The following is a 26,477-nucleotide window of genomic DNA, read 5'->3' on the forward strand; positions in this document are numbered from 1 at the left end:
TCGTGAAATCAAATATGCAGTATATTTAATTAATCGTTAGTCGAATGTACTCCGATCTCATTCGTCCCCGAACGAGTATTAGGTCGTCCGAAAAGTTTCTTTCGTTTTATAAGGAAATAATGGATGCACAACATTTTCCGTTTTATATTATTTTATCGAATTACGTATGATCCATTTTGTTCTATTAAGATAAAGATTACAACGTTCGACAGACTAGGTTTCGTGTTTGTATAAAGATGCGTTGTCGCAAAAGACGTGTCTATAAAAGAATGACACTTTTTGGACAACCTAATACTTTCGTTCACTACGACTGTTCAGAATCTCAAATAAAAAAATTACACAAATTTTCATTTTCCTAATAAGAGTAACGAATCAGTATAATATAAATACATCAAAGAACGAATGATACCAATATTGTAAAAAAATTTCTAATACGAAAAATTATTAAAATTCAGTGTATCGATATTAAAATATTCTTTTAGGCGCAACTGTACTTTCGAACTTCGTTTGCACGTCTATCTTGCGTCATTTTCAGAGATGAAGAAGTCTCGGTCGGTAAGAGATTCACCATGAAAATGAATCGTTTCCTGCAACACGATGAATCACTCGTCTCTCGAAAGGTCGCAATGAAAGCCAGAAAATTGTATTTCTAAGACGAGCACCATAATTACGAGTCATTTGATGACTGAATCTCTTCTTGACTGGAACTCGCATTCTTACGTTTGACGTTCGTTCGTCGCCAGCCATCGTCTTTTCTCCTTTTCCATACAACACTCCTCACCTCAGCGGCATTCTTGCAACCGTCGACTGCTCGACACGGTCGACCTTACACAACGTGAAGAGGCGTGACGAGAGTGTGCTCGACGGTTCGCAAGCGCGAAGAAGAGGCTGCACTCGTGTCATTGTGCGGATCGCGACGCCGTGGCAGACGGACGCCACTTGCTTTTCCAAAGCTCCCTTGCGAATGTGTCGCCCGGAATAAGGTCAACAGACGGAGTTACGGAATTGAAAAAAGTAAAGAGCACCGTATCAAGTCCGGTGTACGTGTCATTGCTCGCGAATTCCGCGACGGGAGTGCTGCTGCTCTTTGATGTTTCACTCTCGATTCGAACAGAACTTCCAGAGGCTCGTCTTTTGCTATTTACGCGGTCGTCGGCAAATGGATGTCTACTTATCGTGTCGATCCAGTTTTTTGATACGACGGTTTTAGTATGATTTTTAGTTAAATATCGATGTTTGTTGGTATATAATATGGATCATTCATGAACCACGTTAATTGAATCCTCAAATTGAGGAGTACAGAAAAATGATGTTATAAATTTAGCTTAGAATTTACCATTATTTGTGTCATCTTCTTGTAATGTGTAAACTTGTAGAAATCAAGTTTCTCGAGAATCGAATATCGATTGTGCACTTACGTAATGAAATGAAGAAATTGACAAAAAATGAAGTTGGTCAGTTTAGAAGATTTAAGAAGCTCAAAGTACGAATCGCGTAAATATTTCCAGCTAGATCTTGACAAATTTTTATTAATTTTATTTCAAAAATAAATTAAAAATTTATGTTTTAGTGAAGGTTATAACTTGTAGCCTGTAAGTTCGGCAAACTTATGGGCAGTTATACGAAGTTGTTGAAATTCATATACGTTGAATCAGCATTTGAAATTTTTCATTGAATTTCAAAATTAAATCTTGAAATAAAATAATTTAAGATTTTTTCTAATAGATGCCGTATCATGTCCGAAAGCTAAGATTTGACAAGTCTACATGTACTTTGGAAAGATGAAGTACTGTCTGTGAATTCTTATGTGTGCGCATGTCTGTGACGATGAGTCTTCCTAAAGACGAAAAGTACATAGTCTAGCGAGTTTAGAAAGAGCAAGTTTTAGCAAACAGAGCTTTTTGAAATTATTCTTATTCATACATCCAGCTAAGCCATTGCTTTCTTTGATAGTAACACAAGACACAAACGTATCTTAATCACTATCAGGACTTTTTATTTATTTCTCGTGTTGCCAGCTTCGTATACAGCAAAAAATTGTAAAATATATACGCGTACATATTTTAAGTAGAAGTGAAATATTTACATACTTTCGAAAAAGTAAAATATTAAAGAAATATTTCCTTAGGGAACATTTCTCGAAACTTTGAATGGCTATCAAACAAGATTGGACGTCTATACATATGATACAAGAATAAAATACGATATCCAATATTTGTATTTCCTTATACCTTTATTCGAATCTATATTTTCCATCACAATTCTCATGCATTTTATTTTTCTCAACTATCAAGTTGGTATTATTCCTAGCATTTTGAGGGCTTTACGTCGATAACAGCTTGATCTTCGTAGAATCAAGCGATAAACGATAAATTAAAGATTATACATTAAATTAAGATCATTTATCTATCAAGGAAACCGGTAAGAAAAATCCAAGTATATTATCGGAAAAGAAACTAATCAAATTATGCGACTGAATTATAGATCACATCGTTTGTTTCAAGCACAAGCAATTTCTGCAAAATAGAACGCTAAATATCAATTCAATTATTTGAAGTTTAAAAAACCTATAATAGATATCTGATCAGACGAAAATGACAAATATTTTATGAAAGTTTATTTCAAGTGCATTCAACTGCAAAATGTAATCGTTTCAAATATATTATTTATATAAAGCTATAAATTATTTCAATTATTATAATTATATCAACTGTTGTTTCTTACGCTGCTAAATAATTAATTCAAGCTTAAAAAAATCCGCAGACAAAAATACAATTAATTGAGCAGCAATGTTTGAACTGTAATTGATTCATATACTAAGACCGAACTGTTTTTTCACCGTAATTACGTAACGGAATTCATTAAATGATTTATAATAAACACGAAATTCAAATAATCTAAACAATATTATTTAACAGCGAGAAATCACGATTTATTTCTATAATTCTTCTGCAACGTTCTATTAATATGAAAGTCCAGAGATTAATTTGTCGAAAATAATTACGTTTTGTACTCCATTCAACTACGCTTTCGTTAAAATTATTCGATTCATTTTTGTTCTCTCCTTTCACAGAAATATGACAAATTTGTATATATTGTTGAATTTGTTACTATATTTACATTAATATTTATAAAATAACAAGACAGCAGGAATTATTAATGATTCGAACATCGTTTTTAACTGTCTATAAACAATGGAACGTTTAAACTAAATAAATATCCTTTGTACACCAGTGACTATGAGCATTGTTTTCACTAAAATTATTCAAAGCACTTTTGTTCCCTCATTTTAACAACATAACCATCTTCATAAATACTACAAATACGTTTTTCCATACATTTCACATCAAATTTATAAAATATCCGACAGCACGAATTTCCAGCTATTCCTTCGTCCATTCTTCGCTCAACTTGGACGATTCAACGTCCGAATTAAACCAAGCTAAATATTGCCATTTTTACGAAACGTCACAAGGAATTTTATTGAAATTGATCTGTGACAGTAAAGCCGCAAGGTCTTTCTCCGGTAAACCGGAAAAACGGAAACCGCGAGTTGCAGACCCTTCGGCCATAGATTTCGACGCCTTCGTGGAGCGACCCCTCGTTCACCGTCTCCCATTCAGCCAGAGCATTTCGTGTGCCAGAGGTCGTAGACACGATCCGGAAAAGGAAGTGGTTCGTTTGCACGGTCAATCGTCCGAAACGCGTTGCCTTTAACGATCGATCTCCTGCGGACGTCGCGTGCCGCTCCCCGCTGATGTCACGGCCAGAAACCGCGTTGATCCTCGAAATTGTCCTAGCCCGGGAGAACGCAGGGGGGAGAAACCCGAAACACCGTTCTGTGACAGTGATCTACGGCTAATAAATTAACGAAAGAATTGTTTTTGCTTGCGCACGCGACCACACCGTGATATTTATTCGGACGATGCGGAGGACAGTAACGGGAGGCGCACTCGAAACGGGCAAATTATGCGACACGCCTGGTTTTCATGCGTCTGATTTTTACAATCTCGATGGTGCCACGTCTTTCTTTTTTATTTTTTGGATGTTTCACACTGACGGAGTTTATCATCAACTAGGATGAATTAAACGTGGCTTGTGGCGTTGCAAGTTCCGAGTCTTTATGCCGCTGTTTATAAATAATTCGACACTTACAAATTATTACGAATATATAAAATATAAATATACTTGAAATGAAGCTCTTTAAACTCATTTTGGCTTCTGAACTTGTCTCAGACAACAATCTACAATTGATAGATATTGATAACAATAATAGTTAGTATTAATTGATGGGAATAAAAAAACAATAATTAAAGCGAGATCAACTGATCTTAGAGTAATTGAAATATCTTAAAAATTTATATACATTTTATGAAATGTCAATTATTCATTGCAAACAAACGTGAAATTTGTGTGATTCAAGTATTCTTTTTGTTAATCGAATCGCACCAGATATTCTAATATTTGTGGACGATAGTGTATTACTGATTTGAGATAAATCTAAAAATTCTATTGTATGTGTTCAACAGTTTAATTCGGTTTTCTATGTAAATATGTATATAGTTATTCAGTTGACATATCGGAAATACATAAAGCAATGCTCCAGATGCTGGGAATTATACATGGACAATTTTTTTTTATCTTATTTGACCATGTTTAAACTTATGTATAAAATGCAGTTCAGAGTATACTGTTCAGATATCAGATATTTTACATATAGCACATAATCAACCCGAGCGAACAACGCAAGAAGCTAAAAATATGTTGAAATATCGAGTGAAAGAAATTTAGGGCACGAGAAAATATCCAGATATTTCAGTTATGAATACAAATAAAAGAACTTCTGTTACACTCGAAACTTTTTAATCCAATAATACATTGAAAGAAATATTTTTACAAAAGTCGAAACTTTTAATTAGTTACATCTACAATCCAAAAGTTCGATAATAAAACTAAGATACAATGAGATACGATATACATAATTTTAGCAAACGAAACACGTCGTCTAATGCGATGCATTGAAAGTAACCAAAGGAGAAAATTATTTCCGGTAGAAAAATTACATGTTCTCCGGAGTACACGATAAATTGCGTTTTTGCGACGTCGCATACGTTAGAGACAATATGTGGTATTTGATCTCGCAATAGGTTTTTGGCGAACGTGGAAAATTATTTGTTCGGGCTGAAGGTAGAATGAATCGCCTCGAACCGAATCGAATCGTCTGGCTCCCGGCAATGGCCGTGTAAAATGGAATTCCTGCGAGGAATTCTATTCTACGAGCTTTTGGTCGCTGGAAGTTCGCGAATCGCGCGACTCGAGTAAACCCGGCGCGTACCACGATTTACGCGGCTCGATTCGAACCTCTCCGATATTCGCTACGATTCCGATCGCTTGGAATACACCGAATACGCCAGAAGGGAAATTTTCGGCCGAGCAAAGACCAACTTTACGCTCCGCTGTAAAGAGAAAATTACCCGAATTTGTTTGGCTCGATATCGTCCAATTTCGTTTCTGTGGATAACGTTTCTCGCGTGCTAACTCTTTCACGCGATGGTTAAGTTTCTAATTTCAATTTTTAACTCGTGATATTAATGTTTTTAAATCCTTTGATCTCTTAGCGTTTCAAACGAGCTGGATAATAAATGAAAGTTTTATTGAGGTAGAATAACCATTAGCTGCTACGTTAACTTCATTATTGAACTTTCCACGAATGAAATGAGGTCGATTCCGAGTGCTTGAAAAAGTAAATTTACTTTTGATTTATGGGCAAGTTTTTATATTACGAATTATTATATTCAGGGGAATTAAGTAAGTTAAACATTCCTTTTTTTTCTTTTAAATAAAGATACTCACATTTTTACACGTTCTTAACGTAGAATTTTTGCTTTCAGTTCAGTGAACGTCTTTGTAATTGGGCTCCGTTTGTACGGATATATTATTTCTTGCATGGCTGCGTTTCTACCCGTGGAAAATGGGTTTCTTAAAATGGAAATAGAACTCCTCGTTTACAAATAATTAGTAGCCTCTGTTTTCCTTGACCCATAACTGTTAACTGGACGATTCTTAAACACGTCTCGAACATGCAATCACTTTGTGACATAGCACTGGTATTTCTGTCATTATACACGCGTGGAATATATTAATTGAAACAAAGGATTTATACCGTGCACACAGTATTTTTATGTTCGATTAAAGTCCTTTTTCTACTTGTCAGAAAAGGTGCTTATCAAAAGCACATTAATAACATTTCAGAAACAGGTTACACGAGTATCGTGTTACACTAGTAGACTCGATGTTTGATTTCATTCGATTCCTTTTTCTTCCAACACGTAAAACACACTCTTCTATTTAATAAAAATACGTCATTATCGATACATCATATTGATTGCTAAAGTACGTCTAAATTACACATGTAGCCTTCAAAAGTAATGCTCTTTTATTTAATAAAAATATATTGATACCAATACACATTAACAATACGATACAATATATGGTGATAACACATTGCGTACGGGTCACGAGATATCTCGTTTTTAGCAAGCCGAACGTTGTAACCGGGTCACGAGATATCTCGTTCTCATGTTTTTTCGACTGAATCAATGACTTAGGCAACCAAAGACAAATGTTTTTGTTACGTTACCTGGGTAATGAAACCTCGCGCATTCTTGTGACAAATGACGAGCAAAACAACTGAATGTTGATATTCTAAGCATGTAAGAACAATCAGTCAGTATAGCCAATACATCGATAGATCTGTGCTAATTAAAAATATGCGGACTCTGGTAACGCGTTGAGCCCGTACGCAATGTGATAAAAGCTAGTTAAAATAAAATGTCGTATGCGACTCATATGGTAAAGCATTAAACTACAATTCCATATATGGCATATCATAAAGCAACAATACCGATCAACGTACAGTACATTCGTACAATCACGGAAACGTTCGATCGCAGCTGTACATCCGCAACATCGGGTAATCACACGCGTACGTCCACAAACACGCTTGTCCTCAAACACTAGCACCCGTCCCTCCAACATATATGTAGCCTTGCGTACCTGTGTACGTACGAATATATAATCGTGCACAAACACGTGCGGATCACGCACGTGCACGTTGGAACAAGAGGGTGCACAGGTGGACACGCACGCACACGAATGAGTAATCAAGCTGCAAACCTGCCATAGCTAAACAGCGAAGCGCGCGAGCGCCACTCGCGATTCTGTGATTACACGATTGCGCTTGAACGAGCGTGGAATTGCGTGTACACGTCTTGTTCTCGAAATAAGTCGTTGGCCTTTGGCCTTTATCGTTTCGATTTCTAATTCCAAAGTTAATTTCATTCACGAGACAACGAGATTTTTCCCGGTGGAACGAAATGCACGTTCGATCGGTATCGTTTCAGAGGATTCTAACTTGCAATGGGAAACTCGCGATAAGAATCGTAACACGAGTAGCGACTCTCTACTTTGGCTTTGATCGTGTTCGTCCGATAGAATGTTAATTACGTTTGAACACGATTGACTTGTACAAAGATGACTCGTCCGTGGTTGGCTACTAATTGGTATTTTGTAAAGTTGAATTAATGAGATGAGTAAAATTAAAACGATCTCTGAAAATATCTGGACACTCGTTTATTTTGACACAGTGTATTATAATTATAAAATTTTAATGGAACATTAGGCAACATATTGATTACTTTTTAGCTAAGTTCTGTGATTCACATTGCATGAAGCTACTATGCAATGGAATAGTCGCACTAATTCGTAATGTTTCTTAGAAATTTTATAGATTTATATCGATGTATTTTTGGACATTTCGATGATTTTTTATAAAACATCTGGAATTCTTCTGGAATAATTCTAGTGTTAAAAAAGAAAAAAATTAAAAATGATTTCTGATCTTCGTGTTACTTTGATTTGATATTAAAACCTACGGTTCTTTTCGTTACTGTATAACTGTGTTTATTATTTCTTGAAACAGAGAAAACGAGATTCTTCTTCAAGAATGTAAAGATCTTGTAACAGAATCTCTCTAATTAAATTGTATTACAGGCTTTTCAAGGCAGAGTTTCCTGAAAATATAATTTATACGATAAAACATTAAAATTGGGCGGAAATAAGGACGGCGAGTCTATATCGTTTCAGGAAACTTAACGTTCGCGAAATATTTGTTAAAGGAGGTACGTTAGCGAGATAGTAATTTTCAGAGATCTGGCCGCGTATAAAGATAATCTACTTACGAACTACGTTACGTTCGCTCGCTCGGTACAATTATTCTCGAAATACCAAGCACGTGGCTGGAGAACTAGTTCGTCTCGAAGTCGCTTATATGCGCTTGGAATTTCCTATGCAAAACGATGGTTAACTAGGTAATAACTGAATAGATCCCGCACTATCTTCCTGTTTGACATCTTCACGTTCGACTCGATTTAACCGCCATTCTAATATTGATTTTAACAATTGTCTGAAGCTAGTTATCTGTTGCTTTTGTCGAATTCGCCCCACTTTCGACATGACACGTTTTCATTCAGATTCCTTTTATTGTATTACTCTGCTTCCATATCTTTGTATGAATCGACATTTTGTATCAATCGACATTTGTTTAAAAATACAACGATTCAATTATTCAATATGTAGACTCGCTACAAACTGAACGCAGATATAGGGAAACAATTATTCTAGAGATGTAGATGATTAAGAAGAATTATTTGATTCAAGTAAGCAATATATTAGGTTGCCCGGAAAGTGTCTTTCTTTCGCAAACGTATTTTTTACAATGCACCTTCATACAAACGTGAAACCAAGTCTGTGAAATGTCGCGGTGTTTATCTCAAAAGAACAAAATGGATCGTACGTGATACGACAAAATAATATAAAACAAAAAACTTTGTGCGTCTATTATTTCCTCATAAAACGAAAGAAACTTTTCGGACAACCTAATACATTTAAATACCACAATTTAATTTTTTAAAGGAAAATTTATATTATACGAGTCTATCCTTTATCGTTTTTCTCGGGAAATCAATTTGGTACGTAAATAGCTTTGGTCGTGTCAAATTTTGTTATTCTACTCTCTTTATCGCACTGCGAAAATTCTAATTTGTGAGAAAAATCTCCCAATGGATATGCGTAGAGATTATCTAGGACCTGCTAGCACAAAGTGACTCCCACACACTGTCGTAATTTTCAAAATATTCACCTTTTTCTCCTTCTAAGCATCAGCATGTGATGAAAATGAAAAGGAAGGCGTTTGCCTCGTATAAATTTCACCTTAACCTGTTATTTCTTCTTTCTTCCTTAACACATTTCCCTAAATACACCTCGCGTCTCCTAAACGTACCAAAATTACGATCACGCACTGTTCTAATACTCAAAATATCCACCTCCTATTTGATGTGGTTCGTATGCCTGTAGAAACAATCCAGTTGATCATAAGGAGGAAAAACGGAAGGGAAGGCGTTTGCCTCGTGTAAATTCCACCGGTTGGCCCGTTAAAATCATTTAACGATGCCAGCCTCTAGTACAGCTGCGCGTGGCCATTGATAACGACGTATTACTCGTTAAGCAGCCTGGTGCATTAAGGCTGCGATGTACACACCGGGCTAGCCGGTAATTAAAAGCGGAGCCATTCCCGGTATCCGCACTTAACTGCAACCCAGCCAAGGATCTTCTCGTTACACTAATCATTACTATCCGGTGGTGTACGCCGAGTTAGAAATAGCGAGGCTGCCGGGAAATGAAGGCGCTGGATCGAGGTGTGGGTGAAAGTATCTTCGAAAGGAAGAACGAAACGAAGACCGTGGCTGAGGCTGTGCTCGAGTTCCTCCTTCGTTCCCTTTTTCTTTTCTTCTTTACTCTTTTTGTACGCGTGTCGAAGGGTCGAGTGAAATGAAACATGTTAATGGTATTGGCTACATGGAAAAGGTGCGACGACGAAATGCAAATGCTCCTCGTTCAGAGGAAAGAAACTCGTGTTGAGTCATTAATCTATCGAAAGACCTGCTTTGTAACTTGTTTATGCATTTATGTTCATTCGTGTTTCATTCGATTTTCTACGAGCGTGAAAAATCTCTTTGACTGTGAAAACTGATGGCTATGGAAAAAACGATAGTTTAATCTTAGATATGTTAAGTTGATAGGAAGAGTTCGTTGCTCTTCCTTCGTTGAAAGGAGAGAAATTGATTGTTTTAATTGATATTTCTATTAATTAATCTTTGTTGTAATATTCATTATTGTTTGTGATTGCCTTTTATCTGTCTAATTCATTCATTCAATAGCTGCTGAATTTTACAACAACGTCTCATGTACATCATTTTATGTTAAAAGTTAATAAATATATCTTTCATAATTAATCGGAAACGATATTTTTTATAAATAGTAATATTGTGAATAATTCTGTGAGAGTGGAATAATTATAGAAAAAGTTACAGGATACAGAAGCATAAAATGTTTTTACTACTGTTTTCCAGCGAGATCGAAATCGTGAAACATTATAATTCTACTCTCACACGTCGACAGCGTGTCGTTAATTAAGAACGCTCATTTGTGAGCTATAGTAACAGTAAATGAGTCATAGAATCTAATATCGGAACCAACTCACGACGTTTTTCCATTACCATCGTGAGCTGGCCGACATAAAAGTTTATGTAACTCGTAAAATTTTCTCGCCATTACGTTTAGTTAATATTAATAACCCATGCGTAGCACAGTTCTTGAAAATGTAACTTAATAACCGCAGAACGTTTCATAAACTATAGTTGCCTCTTTTTCACAATTAAACAAAAAAGAAATTATTTAACGATAACATATCTGAATAAACTACACCGACATAGCTTCTAATTTTGAAAATAAAGGAACATATAATATCATACGTCACTTATACACCTGAATCATTTTAGCCCCTTGTTTTATAAACATTTCGCTCTTAAATGAAATTACGTTATGCAGTACTTACGTTAAATGAAAATTCAGAAATAATTTCGGTTCAATAAAGTTTCGATACAGTACGCTGAAATGAGATTCAGAAATAAAATGAAATTTTATCGTGAATACAATTTGCATTAGTTACAATACGGCTATAATTTAGAGAAGCAGAAATAGGAAACGAGACAAGAGGTTTAATGTAAAATCGATAAGGAAAAACCAGTGTTTGTTCAATATCGATCATAGATCTCGGAGTCACGTAAGCAAAGAAAGAACCACGCGAGACCAAGCGAGGCCGACGATTCGTCTAACGGTTCAATTTCAGATTACAACCCCGATATCAGGCCTCCTTCTACGTCGTTTTTCTAACGAACCTCTCGTATTACCAGGGACCCGTTAACGAGCTCGCGAAATGGGAACGCACCTTAATCTCGCTCGGTTTCTGATTAAAGGCTATGTTCTCTAGTCCTTAATTCACTAAAGAGCAGCAGAAAGTTCTCGAGCAGGCAGACGGAGAACCAAGAGACGCGAGCAACTTCAGACTAAGAAAGAGTAAGAGAAACAGAAAGAGAGAGAGAGAGAGAGAGAGAGAAAGAGAGAGAAAAAGGAAAGAACAGGTGCAAGTTACCTATATAGTAACCTACTACCCACTTGGTATGTCGGACTTAAATGTATAGTTGTCTAGATCAGAAAAGAGAATGTGATAGTGGAATTAATGTTTTCTTTCTGTTTGGAATGTTATTGCAAAGGTTTCAATGTTGTTTTAACGTTCCTTTATAGTCTTTGTAAAGTGTGAACAAGAAATATTTGTATTGTAAATTTATTGATACGATGAGAATCAAAATATATACTCGATATTTTAAATCATTTACAAATTGTATAAAATATTGTATAATTATATAAAAAAACATTTCTAATTATGAATTGAAGGATTTGGAGCCAGTCAATAGGAACTTAAAAAAATTACAAACGAAATTGTCAGTTTGCTGAAACATACTTATAGTGCCAGGGGAAATTCCTATAAGAATATTATTCTGTGCGATTCGATACAAAATAACGTATCTTATCGTATCCTCTGTCACTGCCTCCATTAATTAATCATTGATACAAAATGACAGTTTTTGCTTTCATAGGAAACAATATACATAACTACTCCAATCTTCGCGATAGAACATAAATGTCTATATATCACATTACAAGATATTACAGAATATTCAAAATAATACGAAACGTTAATATTTTATATTTTCCTGCGATTACTTAACTAAGAATAAACCAAAATAGCCAAAATAACCAAATCTACACAATTAATTCCATAAGATTATTCAATAATAACCAAAAACATCCTATCTCTCACAAGTCTACCGTTTCACAACCACAGCCACGTTCAAGCCTAACATGGATACGTTCTATGTGTCTCTAAAGGTTGAACCAGGTTGCCAATCTCACCAGGTCACGTATGGATGCTGGCAATAATTTTGTCAGCTGGCCGGGGTGCATCATTTTATCGCGTTGCCTACGATGCCATTAACTTTACGGCACCGGTGTGCCTGGCGGCATGCAAACGCCTCGACTTCCATTATCGGCCATGGTACGCTGACTATTAAACAGAAATATCTACCGTCTCCCTGTACGTTGGTTGTATGTGTTCCGACCTCAAACTCCATCGACGGAGCCGGATTTCCGCGGATTTGCTGCAGGCAGAAAAGTCGACGAGGATCGAGTGCGAGGCCACGGGGCGTCCCCAAGCCGCGTTTACACGCTCAGTAAGCAGTCCTAGAGGAAGAAGTCTGTCCGTCGTCTTACAGACGACGAAAGTCGTTGACGCTTGCATTTTGAGACGACGACACCGAATTTCAACCTCGCCGCACCGTATGCTGAAATGTTGCCACGCTGCCTGACAACTTGCAAAGGTGTTGAATCTCGAGTTTGAAGAAATTACACGAGTGGATATTTGACTGGAAGAACTTTGGGTTTTATCGAGAAACACGTAGAATATTATCTTCTCTTTCTCATTAGGAAATTTCTTTTAGAATTTATCATTATTGATATCATTTTCTTTCGACGAATGAACTTAAGCGTCATTCGTATCTTGAAAATTGATTGTTAATTACGTATTTATGTATATAGTGAAATTGAGAAACTAATAAAAACACGGAGTTGATCGATTTTGCTTCCGAGAAGGTAAGTTAAAAATTAAATTCCCTAACAATTTTACATTGAACCGTGTAATTAGTCGCATATTTGTAATTTTATTGGAGCACGAAATAAAATATCGTTCCAATAAATGAAGTTGTCTGGTAGTTTTATGCGCTTGTAGCTTCTGGTATTAACATACTTCTCAAAGCATCTTGGCTTTTTCATTTCTTTCTATGCGGCTGCAGCATCTTTGCATTTCATTAGACTCCGTCGCTTCCTCATTTAGCCGTTAGGAAACAAAAGCAACGAAAAGTATGGCTGAAAAATAGGTCGAGGCTTTTGAAGGTTGGTTTGTGGAGCCATGCCATCAAAGACAAAGAATCTTCTTAGCAGCGAAATATATACTTCTGAAGTACTGCCGTATAATATTCGTTATCGCGTGTTATATATACTTTACATCCTTTCCTCTGTATTTTAATTGAACATTTTCCTTTGCAATTTTCCAACTTCAATTAACCGATGTAATCGTGTCTTCGATAGATCGAAACTTTCAGAATTTAATATCATGCACACGATAAATCTTTTAATCTTCTTCTATGTATATTGTATATCATCATTCATCGTTAACAAAGGAAGTTCAACATAGTCTCGTTACAATTAACTACGTTAACAAATACTACACTAATGAAGAAATAATAAAGAAACATTTCTAAACTTCGTAATATATTTTCAATGACACCGGCGTATAAATTACTAGCAAATATTTTATTATTAGAACTTATTATTAGAATATTTTATTTAGAACGGCGTTCATATGAATTTTTCGGGAGACAAATAATTTATATAAAAGGAGGTCATTAATTCTCTCAAATTCCCGTAATTCATTGTTCACATAATGGTTCACGATCGGATAAATATATTCAAACGGCAAGAATTCATTTAGTCAAATACGAAAGAAAATTTCGTTAATTAAATAAAATTCGCATAAACAGAGTTCGACTGTATTAATAATTTATCATAGATTTAACCCTCGAGCAATAACAATTTCACAAGCAAATAACCCAAATCCAAATCCTAAACCTCAGCAAATCAATTCTCCGAAACATGTCATCCTATATTTTTCGTCCTGAGCGATTTATCGTCAGCCAAATTTAAATAAAAATCTCTAAAATCCGCAAAAACAGGTCACACACTGAGTGAAGGCAGAGAAAAATCGGTCAGGTTTCTAAACGAGCAACGTAATCACTACTAGGACGGAATCTTTTCGACGTGTGGATCGAGGCGAAGAGAACTGCCTCCAAAAGGTGCAACCGGGTGCAAGAAAGGCGGCCTGATTATGTAACAAAGATGAGAACTCTGCGCGAACATCCAAAGCAGAGTGTCCACATGTAATCACCGCTCGTGTCCCAGTTCGGACCAAAACTCTCTTGCTTTGCGCCTCTACGTCTTCAAATCAGCCACGGTTCTCTGCCGTCTGCGCTTCTTCTATTCAAGAGGTCTCCGCGCGGTGCTATGCTCCTCAGAGGGTAGCTTTAGACTTTCGGCATCCGGCTTGATTAAGCTCGTGGCGAGGCGATGATGTCGCGAATAGAACACCCAGAGGTTGTCATCTGGTCGTTAAACTACGACGAACTCGTTGCTCCTTCGTTCCTGTACCTCCTCTTCGCCTCTTCCCATCTCTTGTTTCGACGGTTTAATCATCGCCGTGATGTCGCGCGTCTGCGAATTCCTCGGCCCAATAGCGAGTCAAGAATCGTTAACTAAAAGTTCTGATAGCGGTTGATCCTTAAGATGCGCGACGCTTTTTGATTAATCTTAGCTGAACAGAAGCGCTCGTCTCTTTACTACGCAGGTTTGATCCCTCGATTGGCTTTCTCTTAGGACGCGAGATGGTCGTAATGAAATTATTACTTCAGGTATAGCCTTGTCTTTTGAAGATTCAAAGTTTCAAAGATTAGTAAGGAAGAAAGGTAACGATGCAATTTTTAGAAGAAGATTTGGGATTTCTCTATAATTTGGAAAGATTTAATTACGGCAGTCAGGGAAAGAGTGTGATACGCAATACAAAGTTAAAAGAAATAGGAAATGATTCATAAAAAATGACTATTTATATTCATCATATTGTGTTAATTGCAATTATGTTTAGGCATATAATAAAGACGTGACTTAAAGAAGCACACGCATATCCATGTATTTATATTTTTGAAATTTCGTTTCCTCTGTGATAAGGAGAACAGAAAACATATTACCATTGATCGAAACAAAACTATAAAGATAAAAAGTAGCAGAAAATAAAATCTAAAATTCAATTTCACTCATGCAGGATATAGCGTGCCATGAAAATGTAATGCCCTTTCCCTCTGCTTGATAAATCATTCCACACCTATACGACTTCATTTATACTCGAAACAGAATTGCATAAAAGTGAAATCGAACTACATTTATGGTCAAGGGTAGACTGAAATATTTAGGGAGCCCGTCGTCTTTTTACGAATGACATTTTGATCGGAAGTAAAAGAAAGTGGAACGTCAGTCTATACGGCGACTGGTACAATTTACCGTGCTAAATTATTGAAACGACCAAGACCCACGGTTTTCTCAGGGGTATCGACACCCCCTAACCTTCGAAATTCGAGGCCCGTAATGGTACCTGGGAGGCGTGGTTAAAAATTCATCGGGCTGAGCCACCGCGCCGCTTTTTATCTCATCAAATAGTAACGCACGGTACTGAACCGTTAGAAGATAGAATCGTTTCTTGTCGCTACGTGTACTATATACTAATAACCATCCATGAGGAGAAATTGTTAATACAGGGAATGAAGTCGGAAGATTTACGTTCATTTTTCAGTTGTTGGTGCCAATTGAAAATTCTCTATACCATGCGATGTATCTATATTAATCATTAAATTTGTAATTTGAATACGATACTCAGAAAAAGAAATATGTATTCCTTAAATATAGACAGTCATATTTCTACCACTATCTCAAAGGTATGGTCCCTCAGGTTACTTGGTGTCTCATTTATTAAAACACTATGTCGTACAATCTAGTTCAATCTAATGTAAATATTATACTGTTATTCGATCATTCGTATTAATTTCTCACAATTGAAAATATTTAATTCCTAGCTTCTTCACCACTAGTTTCTAACAACGAAATAAAAATTCAAACTTCTTTCAAAGATTTAAGCTATCTTCTCGATAGAATTTTTCGAAACCTTTCAATCACGTAATTCACGAAGAACTAAAAACTCGTCGAAAGCGGCTCCACGAGTGCTAAAACTGAAATTTAGATAATTTCGTGTCGTAGACAAAGTGACAATACCTGTATTCGATTCGCCTTGCAACTAAACACTCGAGCTTCGTCGTACATAAGTGATCATACGCATAAAATTTTCGCGATCAGAAGCGATGAGACCGAAAAGTGCCTTTCGTTGTCGATCACTACCGTAAGTCACTTTTTCTTAATGGAAACCGTCAAACTCGCGCGCCCTTCTGCGATCCGACGCGAAAGATAGAGACAGAAAGGAAGTGTAGCAGGAAGAGCTGAAAATGGAGAAACAGAGTGGATGGCGGATACACGCACATCGTGTGCGCACATCGAAGGGAGAAACAGGATAAGAGAATGGGAGGTGGATGGGGAGGTAAAAGGAGCGAAAAACCGGGATTCAATCTGCATTCAATATTGATTTCAATCCGATATCGTGGATTCCAATTTTTGTGATTTACTTCTTACACCGGCGGCGTGAAAATTATCTACGCAGTGAAAAAGGCCGCCGGAGATTTTTGAAAGTCAACTCCAATGCATACCGATGTCATGCTCTCATAGATCATGCGATTCATTGTTAGGGAGAATGGGGATGCATTGACGATTCTAATAAAATCAAGAAAAAGATGCTGCTTGAAAAGTAAAAATCGTACAAATATAAAGTTAGAACGAGATATTGGTAGAAGATGTATTATAATAATTTGTACGAGTGAGATTGTGGAATCATTTGAGAAATAGCCATCAGCTTATAACATTTTGTAATTTATTTATATTCGTGATATCATAGAAATTATTATCTGCATAACTGTGTTTCATGTTCTACATGAATCTTAATAATTAATTTTAATCGCTAGCTTGTACGTTGATATCAATTCAATCTGTTTATATCTTTATCAATAATAAGTGGAAATTATCAATGAGTTCCGGAGTAACAATTTTACGAGTTAATGCTCTTATAAATTGAAAAACAAATTATTAAAATATTAAAATTGATACAAATAAATCTACGCAAACTTTATATTTAGTGACACCATTAGACACCAATTTCTGTTAAAACAAATATTGTCTTGTTAAATGTTCAAAGCCAAACTACACAACTTTGAAGTTATCGCTATTCACGCTTGAACTATAATTTTTGTCACATTCCTTTGTTCACGATTCTAATCTCCTGTGTCCACCAGGCATTTACAGGAGCAAAGTTTCGCAATCGAGGGACGTGAGAAGCGGGTGAATCCTTCGCGTCATCCGTACCAATTATAGGAAGTCAATGAGGTAGAAGAAACATCTAACGACCAAAGTTCCAGGACATTAGTGTCCGCGGAGGGTAAACGTCCACAACGCGCAGATAACAAATTATCAGGCTTGATTTTGCCAATGACGAACTCGTTCGCGCGATATATCTCGATAAATTATCCGGAACTATGCTCGAGGTGAATTGCATCGGTGACGTGGATTTTAACGATCAAATGGGACGATCGTAAATCCTCGATGCTCTGGATTGAGGGATTTCTTGCACGGGATTACTATCGAGTAATATTCGGTATATTTCGCTACACAAGACATAATGTTACAAGAAAAAGTTTCAATGAATAGTTGTTAAAGTTGTATGGCACGAATAATAGTAAATTCTACGGTAAATTAAAAAACACAATGTTAACAATATCATCAGTTTTCTGCATCTTCCAATTTATGGAATGCATCAATGTGACTTCCGAACGATTCAATTGTCTCGAAAGTTGGAATTTCGTATTCAAGTGCATAAAATACATCTGCAACTGTAATATAATGGGTTTGCATAACTTATAAAAAGTTTCAGAAACGAAAGAGAAGGAGACATTTCTACCAATATTTATCGATCCAAGAATCATTTCACGCGAAGATTACGAAAACACAGCTGTCTTCTTATATTCATCCATATATTTCCATTCACGTGCAGAATATTAATATCGAGGAACGAAGCGGCGACGAGACGATAAATTTCGCAGAAAACCCAATCTCGTCCGTCAATAAGCACGGAACAATTACGGATTATCACGCTTCAGATCGCGCTGAAGCGGGCCGCTGCTGTATGCGTCTTTTTTTCTCGGGTTTTCGCGGTTTAGTAGCAGAGGCAGTTTGCGCGACAACGAGAATCACGACGACGACGGGGCGAGACGGCGACAAGGACGCAGCCAGTGCCACTGCAGGCAGGGGTTGTATGGCTATTTGAACACTTTCGCCATAAATTCGCGCGAGAGGGTACTCGAGTCTCGTTCGCGCCGCGCAATGCGCCGATCCTTCTCCCTTTCGTATTCTCGTTTTGTGCTTGCCTCTCCTCCTGCCTCCTCGCGCGTACTGTTTGTACTTATAGCAACGGCGTGTCGCGCCTTTCGGCCGATTCGAGGCTCGTTAGCGCGGCTCGAGTGACGGGGGGTTTCAGTCGGTCTTCGAAAACGCGACAAGCAACTTGCTGAGAGAACCGGCAGACCACGTGGAATAAGGAGAGGGAAGAGCAGAGGTGAAAAGCGAGGAGCACAAGAAACAAAGCAACGATAAACAAGAGTCACCGTGGTAATTAAAAAGTTAAGCTGCTAAGTAGCGATACAATCGCGAAGGCAGCGCAAAGTGAAGGACAAATACAAGAGGAGAAAGAGGGGTTGGTTTGACTTGGATGAAATAGCTAGGGAGAATAGAAACAGCAACTTGGATGAAACAACTCTGTGGACTAAGCACGGAATAAGGCTAAGCAGTGAGTGTAGCATGGTTCGAGAAAGAGATAGACACGCTTGACAGTTACTTCTTCGGATAATAGAACCGTTTCGTAAGCTCCAATTACCAGCATCGTCGAGAACCATCTAACGCGAGCCTTCTAAAGTAGCACGCTAGCTAAGAATTCTCTCTCTCTCTCTCTCTCTTTTTCTGTTGCACTGTTTACAATTTCGATGTTTGTTCGACGACGAAGGAAGGGTTTCTCCACCGCAAACTCGATGTTCGCAGAAATCTTACCATTCTGTCCAGTCTCGTATAGTCTTCTCCCTGCTCCTCCTTCTACGATGTTTTCTCTTCCTCTTATCTCGTTCTTTTCCTTTTTTACCCTGCTCGGTCGAGACGGTTCGCCAACCGCTACTCTGTAACGGCGACCCCGGCGAAACTTTCTAGACTCCCGATTTCTCGGTGTCGCGCGCGAAGCGAGGAAAGAAATCTTCGGCAAGACAAACTCGGCCCGCGATCAAACGAACGTCGCCACGGCGCGTCTACTCTTTATTTTTCCACGACAACACGGTATTAAAAACGGGAGAGGTGTAATGAACGCGAAGAACAAAGACCAACGCGAAAGTTTTCTTTAGATTTATCGCTTCCAAGTAGAGTAAAAAAAAAAAAAAAAAAAACAAGGAAGGGAAAGAAGAACTACGTCGTCGCGGTGTTAACCAAGTCTAGGATTACCAAAGACCATACTCGAGGAATAATTTTATTTGGGCGTGAAACGAGAACGAAAAATCGGGAAAATGAGAAGTGTAAACAAGTTTGCACGGAGAAGAAAAAAAAAAGAAACTAGTATAAGGAGGATTTCGCGAACAGAACCGTGAGAATTTTTCATTGCAACTTTCGTAAAATTTTGTTTGTCTTTTCTTCTTCGCGATGCGGCCCGGTTGCCGCTGCCTTCGCCGTGATTATCCGCGGAACGGATTTAAAACTGCGTTAGCGCCGGCTCTACGAGCACCGGTGCGCCACCGTCATTACATTTATTTACAAGTTTCCAAGAACAGCGTCGCGCCGTGTCTAAATACCCAAGTAAAAAAGAGGAAAAGAGAGTTGGTGCGCGAAATCCTTAAGGATTTCTTTTTTCCTGAATTCATCGCTCGCGTATCTATGCAAAACACGAGCAGAACATACGTATATCGCTGAAACTGACTGTGGAATAAGTAGAATGTATTATGAGTAGAATGTACTATAAAGTAAAATGTAATATTCTGAACGTCTCCTTAACATCTCAAGTTTACTACTGATAGAGTTCTTGAGAAAAAGGAAAATTGGGTACCTACACTATAATAAAATAAAATAAGAGATATCTGGTTTAAATATACTTAATGCTACTTAAAAGTAAGTATCTATATGTAAGATATATATGCTATCAGAGATGGAGAAAAGATATACCGAGTTTTTGAATTATTTATAGAAATTCCAATATGACCACATTTTTTAAAGAAATGGAATTACGTGTTCTTACTATCGTCGATTTATTGTACTTTCAAGAGCGTTCAAGAATGTCAATATCTCGTTGAAACCAAATTATTAAAAATGAATATTTCGTCAGTGCTAACCTAATACAATTAATCATAGCTTAACTCGAAAATTGTGCCAATAAGTATACTAAAGCCTAACAGATCCAACGTCTATCTTCTAAGGAGAGAAACATCAGTTCTTAACCATACCGAATGACAAATCACGTCCCAGGTAACTATAAAAATTAATTTCGCGTACGCGATAGAACATTTCTGTTACGAATTCAAATTAATCGAACGTTTATCAACCACTGCAAAATAAACTATCTCATTGCAGAGTTAATAGATTTCCGAGAAAGCGGGGTGGAAATGTAGAAGCATAAATTTACGGTCAACCCGAGAGAAAAAAGGGTTTTCCTTTTTTACCCTAGTTCGCGCGTATTCGAGAGGCGAGATTGTTACCAGAGAGGCAAAAAGCAAGAAGGAGAGAGAGAGAGAGAGAGAGAGAGAGAGAAGAAGAAGAAGAATGAGAGAAAGAGCTGTTGGTCTCTCGAATGCGGCGGCTGGCGGCGCAGAAGAGCCTCATCAAACTGAAATTTCGCCGGGGTCTTATCCTAAATTCATCGTTGCAATAAACTCCGCGTTACAGCTTGTACACGACCAGTGCCTACCCCCCTCCCTCCCACCCCCGAGACGAGGGATGTCGGCTCCAAAACGCGACAGGCGAGAAAAGGGAAAGGAGGAAAGAAACACGAGGGTGAACACGAGGCGTTAGGGATAGAAATTCCGAAGGCAAAGCAGGAGTCTCGAAGTTATACAGAGTGGCCTGCGCGCGAAATGTATATTTAATGCCATCATTCTGGAAAGCAGCGGACCTGCCCGTTTATATTTCAGTGCTTGGCAGAATTGTTTGCTACTTTTTCTTTCGCTGCCAACCCCTCGATATCCAGCCATGTCATCTTGTACATGTACACACATAAAAAAAAAAAAGAAAAGGAAAAAGAAAAAAAAAGGAAATATCGGGAGAGTACTCTCGTCGTATATTTTATCGTTGTTTTCGGATATTCTTCTTTTAATTTGTCGTATAATTAAAAATGTTGACCATATTTCGAAGAATCTTTGTTCCATATTTTCTTCTCTCCGCGAGGTGAAAAGAAAAGTACGGAGGATGAGAAGTAGGCGGTAGCTTGAGTAAGATCTCTTAATTTCGCGTCGAGATAACGCTCGGTCCCACATCGTAATAAGGGTAGAGTAGAAATAAGAGAGGCTGAATGAGAAGTTTTTAATCATCCTCCGTATTCCCCAGTCGTTGCTCTTTCTGAACGCTGCTGTATTTCTAGGTCACCGCGAAATTTGACAAAATGATTTTTTTTTTGCAAACTTCGGGGCGCCGAAGTTTCTTTCGAAACTGCAGAGAACGTCGCACAGTAGTTTAATAGTAATAAGTTTGTTCATATAAAGTGTATATAATTATTTATATTTATATAAAAAATGTATTTTTACATATAATAAATTGTATATTACATAGTGTATAATAATATAATACATAAAACACAATAATCATTGATTCGAAAATACTTGGAAGCAAATAATTATTCGTCATCGCGGTCTTATCTCATCCTGGACCACTATGCGTCGTGCAGAAGAATTGAAGCAGTTTCGGAAATTCCTTCTGATTAATGCAATACCCAAGGCACATTCTCGATAGTCTCGATCAATCGCTCTATTTATTCAAAAAATATTTACACAGCGCAAAGAATTAAAAGCGTTAGAAATTAATATCGCTAAAATTACACGCTGCACAGAGGGGTTGCTACCCTATTGTGTTGTATTTCACGTGAACTCGTCAGATAAATCACGATTAACACATCTGGTACCGATGGTACGTTACATTCGTCAGAGACACGATTTTCATTAAACGAACAAGTGTACTCTTCAGCTTAATACTGATATAAAATCAGAGGGAAAATGTAACGAACGTGCGAGGAATTATCGTAAATGAATATCGCGATACAATTTCCAGAATCCATTTCTTGCCCCTACGAAAGACCTGTGCGTTATATTTTTCATCGAAAGTGTCACTGTACAACAGTGATCAACAACATCAAACATCTCTGTACGTTTTATCATTAATTTATTTATACCATCTGTGAATTTCATCATATTCCCTAACGCCATAGATGAAATTATTTCTCCAATCACTTCTGCCCGAGGAACAAAGCGGTCGCTTGTCAGGCGAAAATTAACAAATCAAAATAGAAGAGCTACGGTGATCGTGGTTGAAATAATAAAGCAGCCGAACTCATTATTACCGCGTTCCACGGGCATAAAAAGCGCATAAATCTCGCGGACGTGGACCAATATAATCCGACCAGCCGACTAGCATCACCGGAAGCTCTCTCAGCCGCAGCATCAGCAAATCTGAGAGAGAGGCACAACGGGTATCTCATCCGCGGCTTTACAGCCGTGTAAATCCCACGGAGGGCTTCTTAATACTTTACTGCCGTCATGTAAACGTAAAACCACCCCAGCGTCCAATCTTCCGGAGTTGCAGTCGTCGCTGTTGCGCCAGGAGTTTCAGTCGGGGCTGATGCGATGCGGTTGCTCCGAAACGCGTAGGTGGTATCAGCCGATATCGTGAATCCTGATCTTCACCCGGATTGGACGTTGTTTTATTGGACGTACCGGTGTTTTATAGATTCCGATTTTCTCCGGCCCGATGAAACCACTTGAGCTTCTCTCGTTTGAACTTTAACCTTTTCCCTCCTTCCTTCCTCCACTCTATCCTGTTTCTGTGTACCACATCACTCAGACACGATTTGGAGTTCCGTATTTTTGATCGACGGACACGACGATTTTCCTCGTCGATCGATCTCCATCGATGTAAACCAGTCGTTCTTTCTTCGTCGTTTCGTACCACGTAGTTTTTCCTATTTTTTCTGCTTCTTTTTCTTCTTTGTCTTTACATAGAACACTTTACCTTTCACGCTGGAAGAGCAGCACTGGATAAAATGCAGAATCCGGCCTGGTTGATCTTATCATTCGATGCATGTCTCCGTAGTCAACGATAAAGATACTGAGATTGTCTGGCTCTAAATCATGGGTTTCCTTTGAAGAATCTTCTACATCGCGTCCACTCGGCTCTCCGTTTCGAGAGCAACGTTCAAGGATAAGTTTCAAAGGATTTTTCGATTGATTAGTCGGTGATTGGACATCGAAAAGAATAGTAAAATTGACATATATAGATATGTTATACGCGACTTTGGAAAAGTGATTTACATTTACCTTAGACTCGATGACATAGGGACGTACAGACTCGTGCTAACTTAATAACAGTAATATTTCTATGTTTCTTATTATTCATAAGATATTTGTGAAAAATTAGTAAAAGGTATTAGAATATAAAAATAACCACTTTCCTATTAAACGTATTTCAACAGCATACGTACATAACGTATTTCAACTACCATATTACAGACAACATACGTACTATACAATTTAACACAGTAAGATAGATCGATAAAGAAGCCTAAACCTCAGGACTGAAATAACTTTATCCACCAACTTCGCGAGCCGTCATTATTCCGCAATCTAAAGAAACAACGAAACATGGAGAAACTTGTGCAATTCCCTTCCAGGCGACGACCTCATGTCAATCCCTCGTATCAATCTAATACCACAGTCGATACTTTTCCATAGCATCGAGCAACTGAGAGTTCAGTTTGTTAATTCGTTGGAAAAAAAGTACACGAAGCAACAGCGAAGTAAGAAAATTACCGGGTACGAATGATTTGTTCCACGTGTTTTCGCGAGTATGGCGCCAACGCTTCTGCAAGATGCACGAGCCCCGACGAGTATGTCCCCGGTCGTCCATTGTGAGCACCACGTGTTATAACTTGCGTGAAACGTATGGGGCGCGGAGCAGTTCCCTCAGGACTGACGCACGGCCTCGAAACTTTTCTTCTCCCCCTTATGAAATTGTAACGCAGACACGGATTAGCATGGAGCCCATTGTCTGGCCTGTGCGCCAGGGAAAAACGCACACGTTCGCGTGACACGTCGTGTCGCGGAACCACGCTGCGATACCATCGAATCGATCCCGTGTTACGCGAGATGGACGGGCTAAGACCGCGTTTTCCGACTCCATTTTCATTGTTCCTCGTTCGTCGTCGACAGGTCTGGTTCGATTTAAGTCGGTGAAATTAATGGAACCGACGATCGTTCCCTCTCGCGAACCAATTCTGTCGCGTTCAAACGCTTCATTATGGAAATAGACAGCGAGCGAACTATACCCAGTGCCAATGAGGTAATTTGGTATACGCGTTACTCACGGAATGGACTCTCGTCGATCCTGGATTAGGATTGATTGATCGTGTCTTTGATTACACCGCACCATACCGCGCTTCGTGTTTAATATTCCGTTTGACGAGGAGGAGAAGTTGCAAATTGTATTTCCTTATTGAGCTTTGTCTATTAGGTTGGAGCAATACGGAATGATACCTTTTTTAAGTCAGATTTCTTAAACATATGTAGATCCTTGGATATTTCATTAAAATGAGTTTCCTGTAATTGTATTCAATTGTGTAATCTTCCTAATAATTATCTAATTATCTCATCCATTCTGTATTTATAAAAATTATCAATTTTTTCATTCTTAAATTAAAAAAAAAATGATGATTTATAGTTTCTTGTATTATACATCTTCTTCCTTCATACTAGGATTGGACAAAATAATGGAAACATCTCTTATATGTCACATACATGTACAAATGTGACATAGGGTTAGATAAAACAATAAAACACCTGGTATATGTCATATCTGTATATGTATATGACATATAAGAGATGTTTCCATTATTTTGTCTAACCCCTGTACATATTGAGAGGATATAGATCTTTTAAGAAGTTTGGCAATAAATAAATTGCTACACAAAGGTCGACTTTTTGTAATAAATTCATACAATGAATATTGGTTTACCAGGACGGAGTCACTTAAATATACATAGCTTCCTTTCTTCATCATCATGAATATATCCGACATCGCAAATTATATTTCATCTGCAAATTATCATAAATCACAACTTACATCAACCACTGATAATATCAATCTTCTACCTGATCTGAGCTACTCAAACATTATCCTCAAGAAATGATCAATATCCTCAATGAAAACAAGGTATTCTTTCATTCCCACCTATCTGTTACCTTTCAACAAACAACAAAGAACATAATAAGCCGTCCAATTTCGAATGGATCAGAGCGTGAACAAACAGAAAGTGCGAGGTATAGAAGGACGGAAGTATCTTTGAACGTATCAATTTCCCGTAGCCGTCTAAACCAGAATATACCGCTGCTGCGGTCTGCCCCCGGACCGCAATCGCTATACATGTATGCAAAACACGAAATTGCATCAGAAAGCACTAGGCCCGTCTTCTTACCTACCCTAACTCACTCTTTTCTCCTTTTTCCTTCCTTTTCTCTCTTTTTTCTCCTTTTTTTCGCTTTACAGTTCACCACGTAACGCAACGGTCCCCTTACTTGGCCAGCGCGAAACACCCCCGGGGGTTCGGTCACAGGGGGGATGGACGGTTCTGTGGCCTGGCTGAGCCTGCGCTAACGTTTTACGGCCACGTTACCACGCCACTACCACGAGTAAAATCGAAATCCCATTCCCGTTAATTCTCCATGGAATCGAACTCTGCGGTGGCAACGCCGGCCTCGCAATGGGATTTCATTGTAACTGCGCCCGACTCCGGGCCGGCTAACTTTCGCGAATTTTTCACGCTCCCACTCTTCAAGCCTTAAGCAACGTCGAGATCGAGTTTAACCCTCTCTCGTTCGAATTTTACTTTCTGGTAACAAGTATGTAAAGTCCCACCGCGGAAATCCACGTTCCAAGGTGTCTCGGTTGTGTTGTTCGTCCCACCGTGGACCCGAACTTTGTAA

At 38.0% G+C, this 26,477-nt stretch overlaps 1 protein-coding gene and 1 long non-coding RNA gene across 5 annotated transcripts in view; one reads left to right on the top strand and one right to left on the bottom strand.

Annotated features, from left to right (window-relative positions):
• Positions 1 to 26,477, bottom strand: part of LOC126878065 (semaphorin-2A) — a 557,194-nt gene that overhangs the window by 26,065 nt on the left and 504,652 nt on the right. The window lies entirely within an intron of this gene.
• LOC126878072 (uncharacterized) lies at positions 18,693 to 25,234 on the top strand. Its single transcript, XR_007695551.1, has 3 exons — positions 18,693 to 20,409; positions 20,486 to 20,763; positions 20,869 to 25,234. It is a non-coding gene; the product is annotated as an uncharacterized LOC126878072 (long non-coding RNA).

This window comes from Bombus huntii, chromosome 2, assembly GCF_024542735.1.
Source record: "Bombus huntii isolate Logan2020A chromosome 2, iyBomHunt1.1, whole genome shotgun sequence".
NCBI classification, from domain to species: Eukaryota; Metazoa; Arthropoda; class Insecta; order Hymenoptera; family Apidae; genus Bombus; species Bombus huntii.